Source organism: Delphinus delphis, chromosome 1 (genome assembly GCF_949987515.2).
Source record: "Delphinus delphis chromosome 1, mDelDel1.2, whole genome shotgun sequence".
Classification (NCBI taxonomy): Eukaryota; Metazoa; Chordata; class Mammalia; order Artiodactyla; family Delphinidae; genus Delphinus; species Delphinus delphis.
The window spans coordinates 59,286,162-59,298,607 of NC_082683.1; positions in this window are offsets into that span (position 1 = coordinate 59,286,162).

Below are 12,446 nucleotides of genomic sequence, written 5' to 3' on the forward strand. Positions count from 1 at the left end.
AACTTTATAAATCTGATGGGTGTGAAAATGTGAAGTTGAACATCTTTTCTTTATGTATATCTTTATGCCTTCTGTTCATATCTTTACCCTCTTATCTAATCGGTTGTCTTTTACATACTGATTTGTAGATTTCTTTTTATATGTAATGAATGCTAATCTTGTTTTCTTACACACATTGCAAATATCTTCTCCCAGTGTATGGTTTCTCTTTTAGCTTTGTTTATGGGGTCAACTTATTGATGCCTTCATTTGTGGTTTGCTACTTGGTTTCCCCACTTTATTTAAGAAAGCCTTTCCAATCAGGACATAAATATAGTCTCCTGCATTCTCTTTTAAAAGTTTAAAAATTTCGCTTATCATATTTTTGTCTTTAATCAATCTGGAATTTACTTTTGTATATGGTGTGGGGTAGGATATCAATATTATTTTTTCTGTATATAAGCCAATTGTCCCAGTACAATTTAATTAATATCTCAATTTTTTACTGATTTCTAGTGCTACCTATGACATTTATAATGTCCCATATTTTCATGAGTCTATTTTGCCTTCTGCAATATGATTAACTCTTTGTTTCTGACTTTCAAAGCCCTATATAATCAAATCATATAGACCTCAGGTGTGTACCCTGTAGTGCAACAACAGCACTAAACCCACAGAATCGAAGAATCTTAGAGCTTGAAGGTAATATGTAGTTTTTAAAAAATCTAGTTATATAATTTTATAGATAAGAAAACTCAAGCCCAGAGAAGCTAAATGAGTTGTCCAGGGTAATATAGCCAATCAGTGGTAGAGCCAGTTATAGAAATATATTTACTCAACATCCACTGCAGTCCCCTATTCACAAAACTAGTGCTCAGCACATATTAGATTTACTTAACTGTTTACACCAAATGACAGCTTCAAATTAAATCAAATGGGAAAATATGATTTGTTAAGTGCCTACCATGTATTAGACATGGCGGTATATTTCCCTAAAACTTGAGAGCAAATTTCCTTTGAACTTTGGCCCATGAGTTCTAGTCTGTGTGTTCTTTTCTCAACCTCTGTAACATGACTGATAATTCTAAGAATACTCTTAATCTGATAAGAAGGTTCTATTCAAAATTGAGTCCTACACTGCTGGAATGCAATTTTCTCCAACATGCAGAAATGTTTTGCAAAACCCCTGAATGATACTTACATGTGTATTACACAAGAACTATGAGAACAGAATTTCTCCTTAGAAATTCAAACTGCAACTGTCATCTACTTCTTTTGCTTCTGACTACATATTCCACAAACATATTTTAAGAACCCACAAAACACAGATCACCCTTATGAATAACATTCCTGTTCATTAGGGTCTTATAGGCTAGTTGTGGAATTAGGTTCATAAAAAAAAGCGATTTATAATTCAATTGTAGTAAGTGTCATTAAATAGATAAGAACAACAAAGTTATAGAAAAGCACAAAAAAGATCTGAACTGATCATTCTACATGGTAGAGTCCAGGAAATCCTCATGAGTGGGAATACATGAAATGAACTAAAAGTATAGGAAGAGAAACAAGTATTTATGCGCAGATATACATATTGATATGGAACATTATAGCACAAGAGTTAAAGAAAATTGAAATTTTGTGTTAGTTGGTAATGTGTCTTTTCTTCCCAAGATCTCACATTGTGATCAGTATCACTTAATATTTATTAAGCGGCCAATTATTTTACAGGCACAATGAAGGGCCAGGAAATACAGGAATGGACAAAATTGACTTGATTCCTGCTTCAGAGATAGATGTGTATACAGTTTAACATCCAAATGAGTACACTTTGAGATTGTGAAAGGATACTATTAATAATTACAGTGTGGCAACAGATGTGAATCAAGACTAGAATTTATGTCACCATATACAAAGGAAAATATCAGTGTGAGAAGTGACCATGCAATAGGGCTCATAACCCTTTTTGAGGTGTCATAGAAGACTGTGGAAATGAAATTTCTCTATAGAGTCAGAGTTTCATCAACATGCAACCTATGCTGTTACACAGAGTCCTGCACCTAGAAGGGCTCTGCAGTTGGTTTAAGGCTCTGCTGTTGCTCTCTTAAATTATGAAAAATTTTTAACCAGAGGTTTCACATTTTCATGTTGTACTGGGCTCCCCAAGTTATGTAGATAACACTATATGGAAAATATAATTTAATCTGATTTAGCAGGAAGACATTCAGAATGCCAGAGGACTCAGGAACCATGTGGTATGAGGCTGGTTGAAGAATCTGGAAATACTTAGCTGGATAAAAACTATCCAAGGATGAATTAATAACTGCCTTAAGATAGTGAGAGTTCAAATGGCCTAGAGGAGAAGTAGGATTTTCCAGTGCAGTTCTAGAAAGGGAACAAGAACAACCTTCGAAAACTATAGGAAAACTGAGACAGGGCAGAATTTCACTACAATAGAAGGCAAGACATCATACCTGTAAACTCCCTAATATCAGGGGTATTAAAGTTGAGGCTTGGTGATAAGAAGTAATGATTATTGAAAATTAAATTTTGCATTCATTAAGCAGAGAAAGAATGAGATGATTACAATGGTCCAAACCAATCCTAAGATTTCATATTTATGAAATACATTGAAACTTCCTTGTCAAAATGAACCATATATTAGAATTCCAGGAAGTAAAGCAGGGAACATGAAACATCATCTACCTTTGATTACCTGTATACTTTTTTGAACAGAGAAAATGAGGAAAAAATGTAGAAGTCTAATAGTGTACTCACTTAAATTATCTCATTAACAAGTATACAAGCCATGCTGACCTTAATTGTGGTTAAGATTTCTAAGACATGACTTTAAAATTAGCAAATAATGGTAATAACTCAACATTCAACAAGTGAGGTCTAACTTAGTTATTTAAGCCTCACAAAGAACTTGTGAGTTAAGACTTGTTATACCATTTTATAGATGAGGAAACTGAAGCTCAAAGAGTTGAGGTTTTAGGCACACAGCTAGTTAACACAAGAGTAAGTAATCAGTCTATTTATTCACTGAGGAGCTATTTATTGAGTGCCTAGGATGTTCAGGCACTGCACTATGTGCTAAGAACACAAACGTGAGCAAAATGGAATAGAGTTTACACTGTAACAGAATAGCCAGGATGTAGTAAACTTTTTCCTTTATTACATTCTAAAGGAAACTCTCAGGCAACTTTTCTCATTGACAAGCAATTGTTATTTTGGATAATTGGGATTTACATGTTTATTAAGCCTTTATGTTAAGTCTACATGAGCCTGGTGCTATCAGCAAGTGAATAGAACATATTCTCTGTCTTTTGAGAGGTCTAGCAGAGACAGACTTACATAAACAACTGACCACAAATACAAAGCAGAATGAATAAGTAGTAAGAAGATTTGTAAATATGGGAGAGGCTGAAGAGCAGGAGAGTTAAATATGATGGGGTTATCAGGAAAGGCTTCATGGAGGTGAGCCTAGAACCACAACATAGGGATAAAAGTTCAAAATGATGAGAACAAGTTTCAAGAGGACACCCTATGATGTCAACCCTCATACCCACAGCACTAACACAGTAACTAGCATATATCCAGTTAACAAATAATAAGTATTTATTAAGTGAATGAATATTAAAAAATAATTTCTTGGTGTGTATTTAATATTGAACAAGGAGAAAGATCAAAGTCACAGAGTTATGAATATCCATGGAACATATGGGTAGGGAGCAGGCTGATGAGTATTCGTGGTGAGTGGTATGACCATGTCAATGAACAAGTGCTTATAGAAGAGAGAGGAAATGATACTTAGAAAGACAAGTAGGAATCACATTGTGGAAAACCTTACTTTTTAGATGAAGCTTGAAGTAAACTCAGTAGGAAATGACAAGACTGTAACATTTAGCATCTAGCACCTATCACAGTGTCTTAAACAATAGTACACAATATATGTTTGCTGAATGAAAACACGTCTCCCCACAACTAGGATGCCTGCCAGCCGCTGGTGAGGGACCTCAACACCCAATGATATGGGAGGAACCCCGAAGCGAACTGGTAGGATGTGGGGGGACTCAGGGGGGAGACAAGTGGAGGCTGGACACAACTGGTGGCCCTGAGGTGTTCCCACGCATGGAGGGACCCTTGGGGCCTTGGATTGGGGGGAGCGCGCCCAGCGTTTCCCCTGCCCAGTTGGCTGGGGAATTCTGCCTGGCTCTTCAGCCGGGTCCTATGCTCTCAGAGGCCCCCTCTGGGATGCACTGGTTCTGGAAGAGTAGGAAGGTGGCCAGGGGAGAACAGGAGAGGCAAGCAGGATGGGGCCTCCAGGACCTGAAGAGCAGGAGAGGAATGGAGGGCATTGGCACCACCCACTCGAGCCTGGGAAACCTACTGAGCTCCCAGGTGGGGTCCCCTGCCCTCTGAGACCAGAGGCAGAAGGCACGTCTGGGCACCTTCTGTTCTGTTGAGCCTAAGCCCAACCCCCACCACCACCTCGCAGGGCCTTTTCCAGCCCTGTGGGTCCTAAGCATAGGCCCCTCCCACCACCCAAACCTCGCCCCTGCTAAGGACCTGCCTTCCACAGCCAAGGCCTTTTCCACCATTTTTTCTTTTTTTCTCCTCTTTTTTACTATTGTTTTGTTTAACCTTCCAGTTGTTGTTTCATCTATATTTTTATTTTTATATTCTTTCTAACATATTTGTTAGTTTCCTAGTCTAATTTTATTTTTTACTTTGTTACTGTTTTCTTTTCTTTTTCTTGTTTTGTTTTTTTTCCACCCTGCATGGCTTGCAGGATCTTAGTTCATGAGCTGGGGGTTGGGCTGAAGCTCCTGTGGTGGGAGGTCCTAGTCCAAACCACTGGACTAACAGAGAACCTCAGAAGCCAGGGAATATTAATTGGAGTGAGGTCTCCTGGAAGTGCTCATCTTGGCACAAAGACCCAACTCTACCCAACAGCCTACAAACTCCAGTGTTGGAAGCCTCAGGCAAAACAACCAGTAAGACAGGAAAATAATCCCACTCATTAAAAAAAAAAGAGAAATTAGATGGCAAGTCACCAAGTCCAGGAAGCACAGAGTCCCATACAGGATAAACCCTAGGAGAAACACACCAAGACACATATTAAACAAACTAACAAATACTAAATTCAAAGAGAAAATATTAAAAACAGCAAGGGAAAAACAAAAAATAATATACAAAGGAATCCCCATAAGATTATCAGCTTATTTTTCAGCAGAAACTCTGCAGGACAGAAGGAAGTGGCAGGATATACTTAAAGTGATGAGAGAGAAAACCCTATAACTATAACATTACCCTACCCAGCAAGGATCTCATTCAGATTCGATAGAGAAATCAAAAGCTTTTCAGAAAAGCAAAACCGAAGAGAATTCAGCACCACCAAACCAGCTTTACAACAAATGCTAAAGAAACTTCTCTAGGTGGGAAACACAAGAAAAGAAAAAGACCCACAAAAACAAACCCAAAACAATTAAGAAAATGGTAATAGGAACATACATATCGATAATAACCTTGGATGTCAATGGATTAAATGCCCCAATGAAAAGACACAGACTGGCTGAAGGCATACAAAAACAAGACCCATATATATGCTGTCTACAAGAGACCCACCTCAGGCCTAGGGACACATACAGACTGCAAGTGAAGGGATGGAAAAAGAGATTACAAGCAAATGTAAATCAAAAGAAAGCTGGAGTAGGAATACTCGTATCAGATAAAATAGACTTTAAAATAAAGACTGTTACAAGAGATAAGGAGGGACACTACATAATGATCAAAGGATCAATCCAAGAAGAAGATATAACAATTATAAATATATATGCACCCAACATAGGAGTGCCTTAATACATATGGCAAATGCTAACAACCATGAAAGGGAAATCGACAGTAATACAACAATAGCAGGGGACTTTAACACCGCACTTACACCAACGGACAGATCTGCAAACAGAAAATAAATAAGGAAACACAAGCCTTAAATGACACAATAGACCAGATAGATTTAATTGATATTTATAGAACATTCCACCCGAAAGTGGAAGAATACATTTTCTTCTCAAGTGCACATGGAACATTCTCCAGTATAGATCACATTTGGGGTCACAAATCAAGCCTCACAAAACTTAAGAAAACTGAAATCATCTCAAGCATCTTTTCTGACCACAAAGCTATGAGATTGGAAATCAATTACAAGAAAAAAACTAAAAAAGATAAACACATGGAGGATAAACAGTGTGCTACTAAATAACCAAAGATCACTGAAGAAATCAAAGGAGAAATTAAAAATATACACAGAAACAAATGACAACAAAAACACGATGACCCAAAACCTATGGGACACAGACACAGTAAAAGCCGTTCTAAGAGGGAAGTTTAAAGCAATTCAATCTCACCTCAGGAAACAAGAAAAAATCTCAAATAAACAATGTAACCCTACACCTAAAGCAACTAGAGAAAGAAGAACAAAAAATACCCGAAGTCAGTAGAAGGAAATAAATCATATAGATCAGAGCAAAACTAAATGAAATAGAAATGAAGAAAACAATAGCAAAGATCAATAAAACTAAAAGCTGGTTCTTTGAGAAGATAAACAAAATTGATAAACCCTTAGCCAAACTCATCAAGGAAAAAGGGAGAGGATGCAAATCAATAAAATTAGAAATGAAAAAGGAGAAGTCACAACGGACACCACAGAAATACAAAGGATTATTAGAGACTACTACAAACAACTATATGCCAATAAAATGGACAACCACAAAGAAATGGAAAAATTCTTGGAAAGGAACAATTTTCCATGATTGAACCAGGAAGAATTAAAAAATACAAATAGACCTACCACAGGTAATGAAATTGAAACTGTGATTAAAAATGTTCCAACAAACAAAGGTACAGGACCAGATGGTTTCACAGGCAAATTCTATCAAACATTTAGAGATGAGCTAACGTGGATCCTTCTCAAACTCTTCCAAAAAATTGCAGAGGGAGGAACACTACCAAATTCATTCTATGAAGCCACCATCACCCTGATACCAAAACCAGAAAAGATAGCACAAAAAAAGAAAATTATAGACCAATATCACTGATGAATATAGATGCAAAAATCCTGAACAACATACTAGCAAACAGAATCCAACAGCACATTAAAAGGATCATACACCATGATCAAGTGGAATTTTTCCCAGGGATGCAAGGATTCTTCAATATATGTAAACCAATCAATGTGATACACCATATTAACAAATTAAGGAATAAAAACCATATGATCATCTCAATAGATGCAGGAAAAGCTTCTGACAAAATTCAACACCGACTTATCATAAAAACTCTCCAGAAAATGGGCATAGAGGGAATCTACCTCAACATAATAAAGGCCATATATGACAAACCCACAGCAAACATCATACTCAATGGTGAAAATCTGAAAGCATTTCTACTAAGATCCAGAAGAAGACAAGAGTGTCCACTCTCACCACTCTCATTCAACATAGTTTTGGAAGTCCTTACCACAGCAATCAGAGAAGAAAAATAAATAAAAGGAATCCAAATTGGAAAAGAAGAAGTAAAACTGTCACTGTTTGCAGATGGCATGATAGTACACATAGAAAATCCTAAAGATGCCACCAGAAAACTGCTAGAACTAATCAATGAATTTGGTAAGGTTGCAGCATACAAAATTAATGTACAGAAATCTCTGGCATTCCTATAAACCAACAATGAAAAATCAGAAAGAGAAATAAGGAAACAATCCCATTTACCATCACAATAAAAAGCATAAAATATCTAGGAATAAACCTACCTAAGGGGGCAAAAGACTTGTACTCAGAAAACTATTAAACACTGATGAAAGAAATTAAAGATGACATAAACAGATGGAGAAATATACCATGTTCTTGGATCGGAAGGATCAATATTGTGAATATGACTATACTGCACAAAGCAATCTACAGACTCAATGCAATCCTTATCAAACTACCAATGGCATTCCTCACAGAATTAGAACAAAAAATTTTACAATTCGTAGGGAAACACAAAAGACCCTGCATAGCCAAAGCAATCTTGAGAAAGAAAAATGGAGCTGGAGGAATCAGCCTCTCTGACTTCAAACTATACCATAGAGCTACAGTCATCAAGACAGTATGGTACTGGCACAAAAACAGAAATATAAATCAATGGTATAGGATAGAAAGCCCAGAGATAAACCCACTCACATATGCTCACCTAATTTACAACAAAGGAGGCAAGAACATACAATGGAGAAAAGACAGCCTCTTCACTCAGTGCTGGGAAAACTGGACAGCTACATGTAAAAGAATGAAATTAGAACACTACCTAACACCATACACAGAAATAAACACCAAATGGATTAAAGACCTAAATGTAACACCAGACACTGTAAAACTCTTAGAGGAAAACATAGGAAAAACACCCTTTGACATAAACCACTGCAAGATCTTTTTTGACCCACCTCCTAGAGTAATGGAAATAAAAACAGATATAAGAAAATGGGACCTAATTAAACTTCAAAGCTTTTACACTCTAAAGGAAACCTTAAACAAGATGAAAAGACAACCCTCAGAATGGGAGAAAATATTTGCAAATTAAAAATGGAAAAAGGATTAATCTCCAAAATATACAAACAGCTCATGGAGCTCAATGTCAAAAAACAAACAATCCAATTAAAAAATGAGCAGAAGACCTAAGTAGATATTTCACCAAAGAAGACATACAGATGGCCAAGAGGCACATGAAAAGATGCTCTACATCACTAATTATTAAAGAAATGCAAATCAAAACTACAATGAGGTATCACCTCACACCAGTCAGAATGGCCATTATCAGAATATCTAGAAACAATAAATGCTGGGAAGGGTGTGGTGAAAAGGGAGCACTCCTGCACTGTTGGTGGGAATGTAAATGATACAGCCACTATGGAGAACAGTATGGAGGTTCCTTAAAAAACTAAAAATAGAACTGCCATACGACCCAGCAATCCCACTACTGGGCATATACCCTGAGAAAACCATAATTCAAAAACAGACATGTACCACAGTATTCACTGCAGCACTATTTACAATAGCCAGGACATGGAAGCAACCTGAATGTCCATCGACAGATGAAAGGATAAAGAATATGTGGTGCATATATACAATGGAATATTACTCAGTCATAAAAAAAAACGAAATTGAGTTATTTGTAGTGAGGTGGATGGACCTAGAGTCTGACATACAGAGTGAAGTAAGTCAGAAAGAGAAAAACAAATACCATATGCTAACGCATATATATGGATTGTAAAAAAAAAAAAATGGTACTGATGAACCTAGTGGCAGGGCAGGAATAAAGACATAGACATAGAGAATCGACTTGAGGACACGGAGGGGAGGGGGAAGCTGGGGTGAAGTGAGAGTAGCATCGACATATATACACTACCAAATGTAAAATAGTTAGCTAATGGGAAGCAGCAGCATAGCACAGGGAGATCAGCTCAGTGCTTTGTGACGATCTAGAGAGGTGGGATAGGGAGGGTGGGAGGGATGCTCAAGAGGGAAGGAATATGGGAACATATGTATGCATATGGCTAATTCAGTTTGGTGTACAACAGAAACTAAAACAGTATTGTGAAGCAATTATACTCCAATTAAGATCTATTGGATCTTCCCTGGTGGCGCAGTGGTTGAGAGTCCGCCTGCCCATGCAGGGGACACGGGTTCGTGCCCCAGTCTGGGAAGATCCCACATGCCACAGAGCAGCTGGGCCCCTGAGCCATGGCCGTTGACCCTGTGTGTCCGGAGCCTGTGCTCCACAACGGGAGAGGCCACAGCAATGAGAGGCCCGCGTACCGCAAAAAGAAAAAAAAAAAAAAAAAAGATCTATTAAAAAAAGAAATAAGCAGCATATAAGTTAAAGTTTGAAATATGAGCAGGAGTTGGGGAGAAGGAAAAACAAAGTGTGCAAAGGGCTAGAAATTAGAAAAGTTCAGTAAAATATTCAAAGAAGGCCACAGGAAGAGCTAAGCCTAAGGATGTAGAAAGGAAACAGATGAAATATAAAATCAGAATGCTGAAAAAGTGAACACCAGAATGCCAGTGGGGTGACAACAGCAGTAGGTTCACAGGAGAGCTAACTAAGGCCGTGGCAAAGGGAACAGAAATGGGGGGGGTCTTTGTAACTTACATGTACTCAATGTTCAATAAATAGTGCATGACAATAGGATTTTGGGACTAATTGCTTATGTAGGGTAAAGAAGAAAGAGAAGAGAAAATTGACTCTGAGTTTTAGAGTTTGAAGGGTTAGATTGATATTGACTATATAATTGGAAATTGGAAATATGGTCAATGAGCAGATTTTGCAGTTCAATTAGTAAATTTAATTTCGGCCATAAATTGGTTAAGATATCTGCCTGCCTTCTCTTTTGTCATTGCCTAGAAGAGTGGAAATATACGTGGAGCTCAAACCTCATAGTGTTAAAGGACAATTCTAGCAGAATCCTCTCCATCACACCACTAAGTAGCAATTTTTCCTTTTCATGGAAAGTAAATGGAAGTAACAAATGGTGACTATTTTCTATTGCTCTTAAGTAGAGATTGTCAATATGTGATTGCCCTTTCCAAAAAGGTAGGCTGCTCCTCTTACGTTAAAAGATTAAACAACCTCTTCAAATTTCATACTTAAAGCCATTTTACTTAGAAATCATGTATGTTTATCTTTGTATGTTTACGCCTAAATAACTAACTTGTAGGAAAATATGTCCCTTTGAATACTGAATAAAGCCAAGCAAAATTATGCTTCGATGTTTCCTAATTTCTTCACAAGAAGGATAATGAAAGGAATCAGAACAAATCCTTCTCCCTTGAAGAAAGAGTTGCTCATAGGAGCTTGTCTACCAGCAAGGATCCTTCTTTATGCACTCTTTTCACTCAGCTAGCCCTGCATGGACTTCTCAGAATATTGATAAATCCCACCTTTGGCAAAGAACTGAATGCAGTATTTCTTGGCATTTGTTTCATGGAGCATTAAAGGAAAGTGAAAACATGTCACTGGATTTGGTCTACTGATGTCCTGAAATATCTTTTTAATTACAACCAGAAACATCAAAGTATAGTATAGCTCGGAGAGGGAGGCTGCCACTATTTTGAGAACTGTGAGAACATTTATAAAGACATAAAGCATTTGAGTTCAAGCATCATCTAGGAAAATGTACCATATGAGTCCAGGGGAAAGAATAAAATAGAGAGAAAGACAGAGACAGAAGTGTGGGGGAGAAGAGAGAGAGCGAAAGGAAGAGGGAAGTAGGGAGAAGTGAAGGGAAGGGGAGGAGACAGAAGAGAGAAAAGGCTGAGCTGAACACTAGAAACTCAATATTCTGAAGAAATGAAATTTTAGGAGTGAAGAAGAGAAAAGTGAAGCAAGTTCAATGAAATGTGGTGAAGAATAGTTGAAAGGATGAAGACAGACGTGAGACTACTGGATCTGACCACGAGGCACTTTTTGGTAATTGATGGAACCACTTATACAAACATTTCAACTTGGATGCAGTGGAAAAGAAATCACTAAGTTTAAAGAAGATACTTACGATACTAGTGCTAAAAGTGAGATGAGATACAGAGTGTGTGTTTTGTCAGGTCCCAGAGGTAAGCCCAGGTAAAAATCATGGATTGGAAATACATGAAATGTAGCTAATATTCAACTCACAAATCACTCAGTATATTGCACACAATTAGAACACAACACAGGTTAGTCAGAGTAGTGAAATTAGAAAAAGGGGTAACAAACCACTCCAAGGAGAAGTTCAGGAAGAGGCATCTCAGCATGAGCAGTGGTCTTCAGTCCAACAACAGATCTTGAGACAAGCCTGAGTGGAAAGTCACCTTCTGCTCCAACAGGACCTCTGGCAGCGCTGACTAGACCAGCTCCCAGCAGCAGCATGGAGTCAGGTCCTCCAGCAAGGAGCCTTCAAGTGTCTTGGCTCAGTGGTTTCATTTTAAGAAGTCTGCCAGCATGGCGTAAAGGTTACACCCTAGGGGGTTTTATCTCTATAGTTGCTCCTATGTTCCAGTAAAGTCTTTCCTCTGACATTACCAAACCAATTCCTTATCTAAAGTAACACTCTTATTGATCACTCTAAGACACTTGCAGTCCTGTATCAGACATTTCAAAACAACTGTTGTGGAGTTCACATTGGCCACTGTGACTCCATCTTAAATTACTTACCATAGCTTAAATCGTAGGAATTTCACACAAAATGAGTAGGAATCATAACACAAAAGAATCACACTGGGGCTTCCCTGGTGGTGCAGTGGTTGAGAGTCTGCCTGCCGATGCAGGGGACACGGGTTCGTGCCCTGGTCCGGGAAGATCCCACATGCCGCGGAGCGGCTAGGCCTGTGAGCCATGGCCGCTAAACCTGCGCGTCCGGAGCCTGTGCTCCGCAACGAGAGGGGCCACAACAGTGA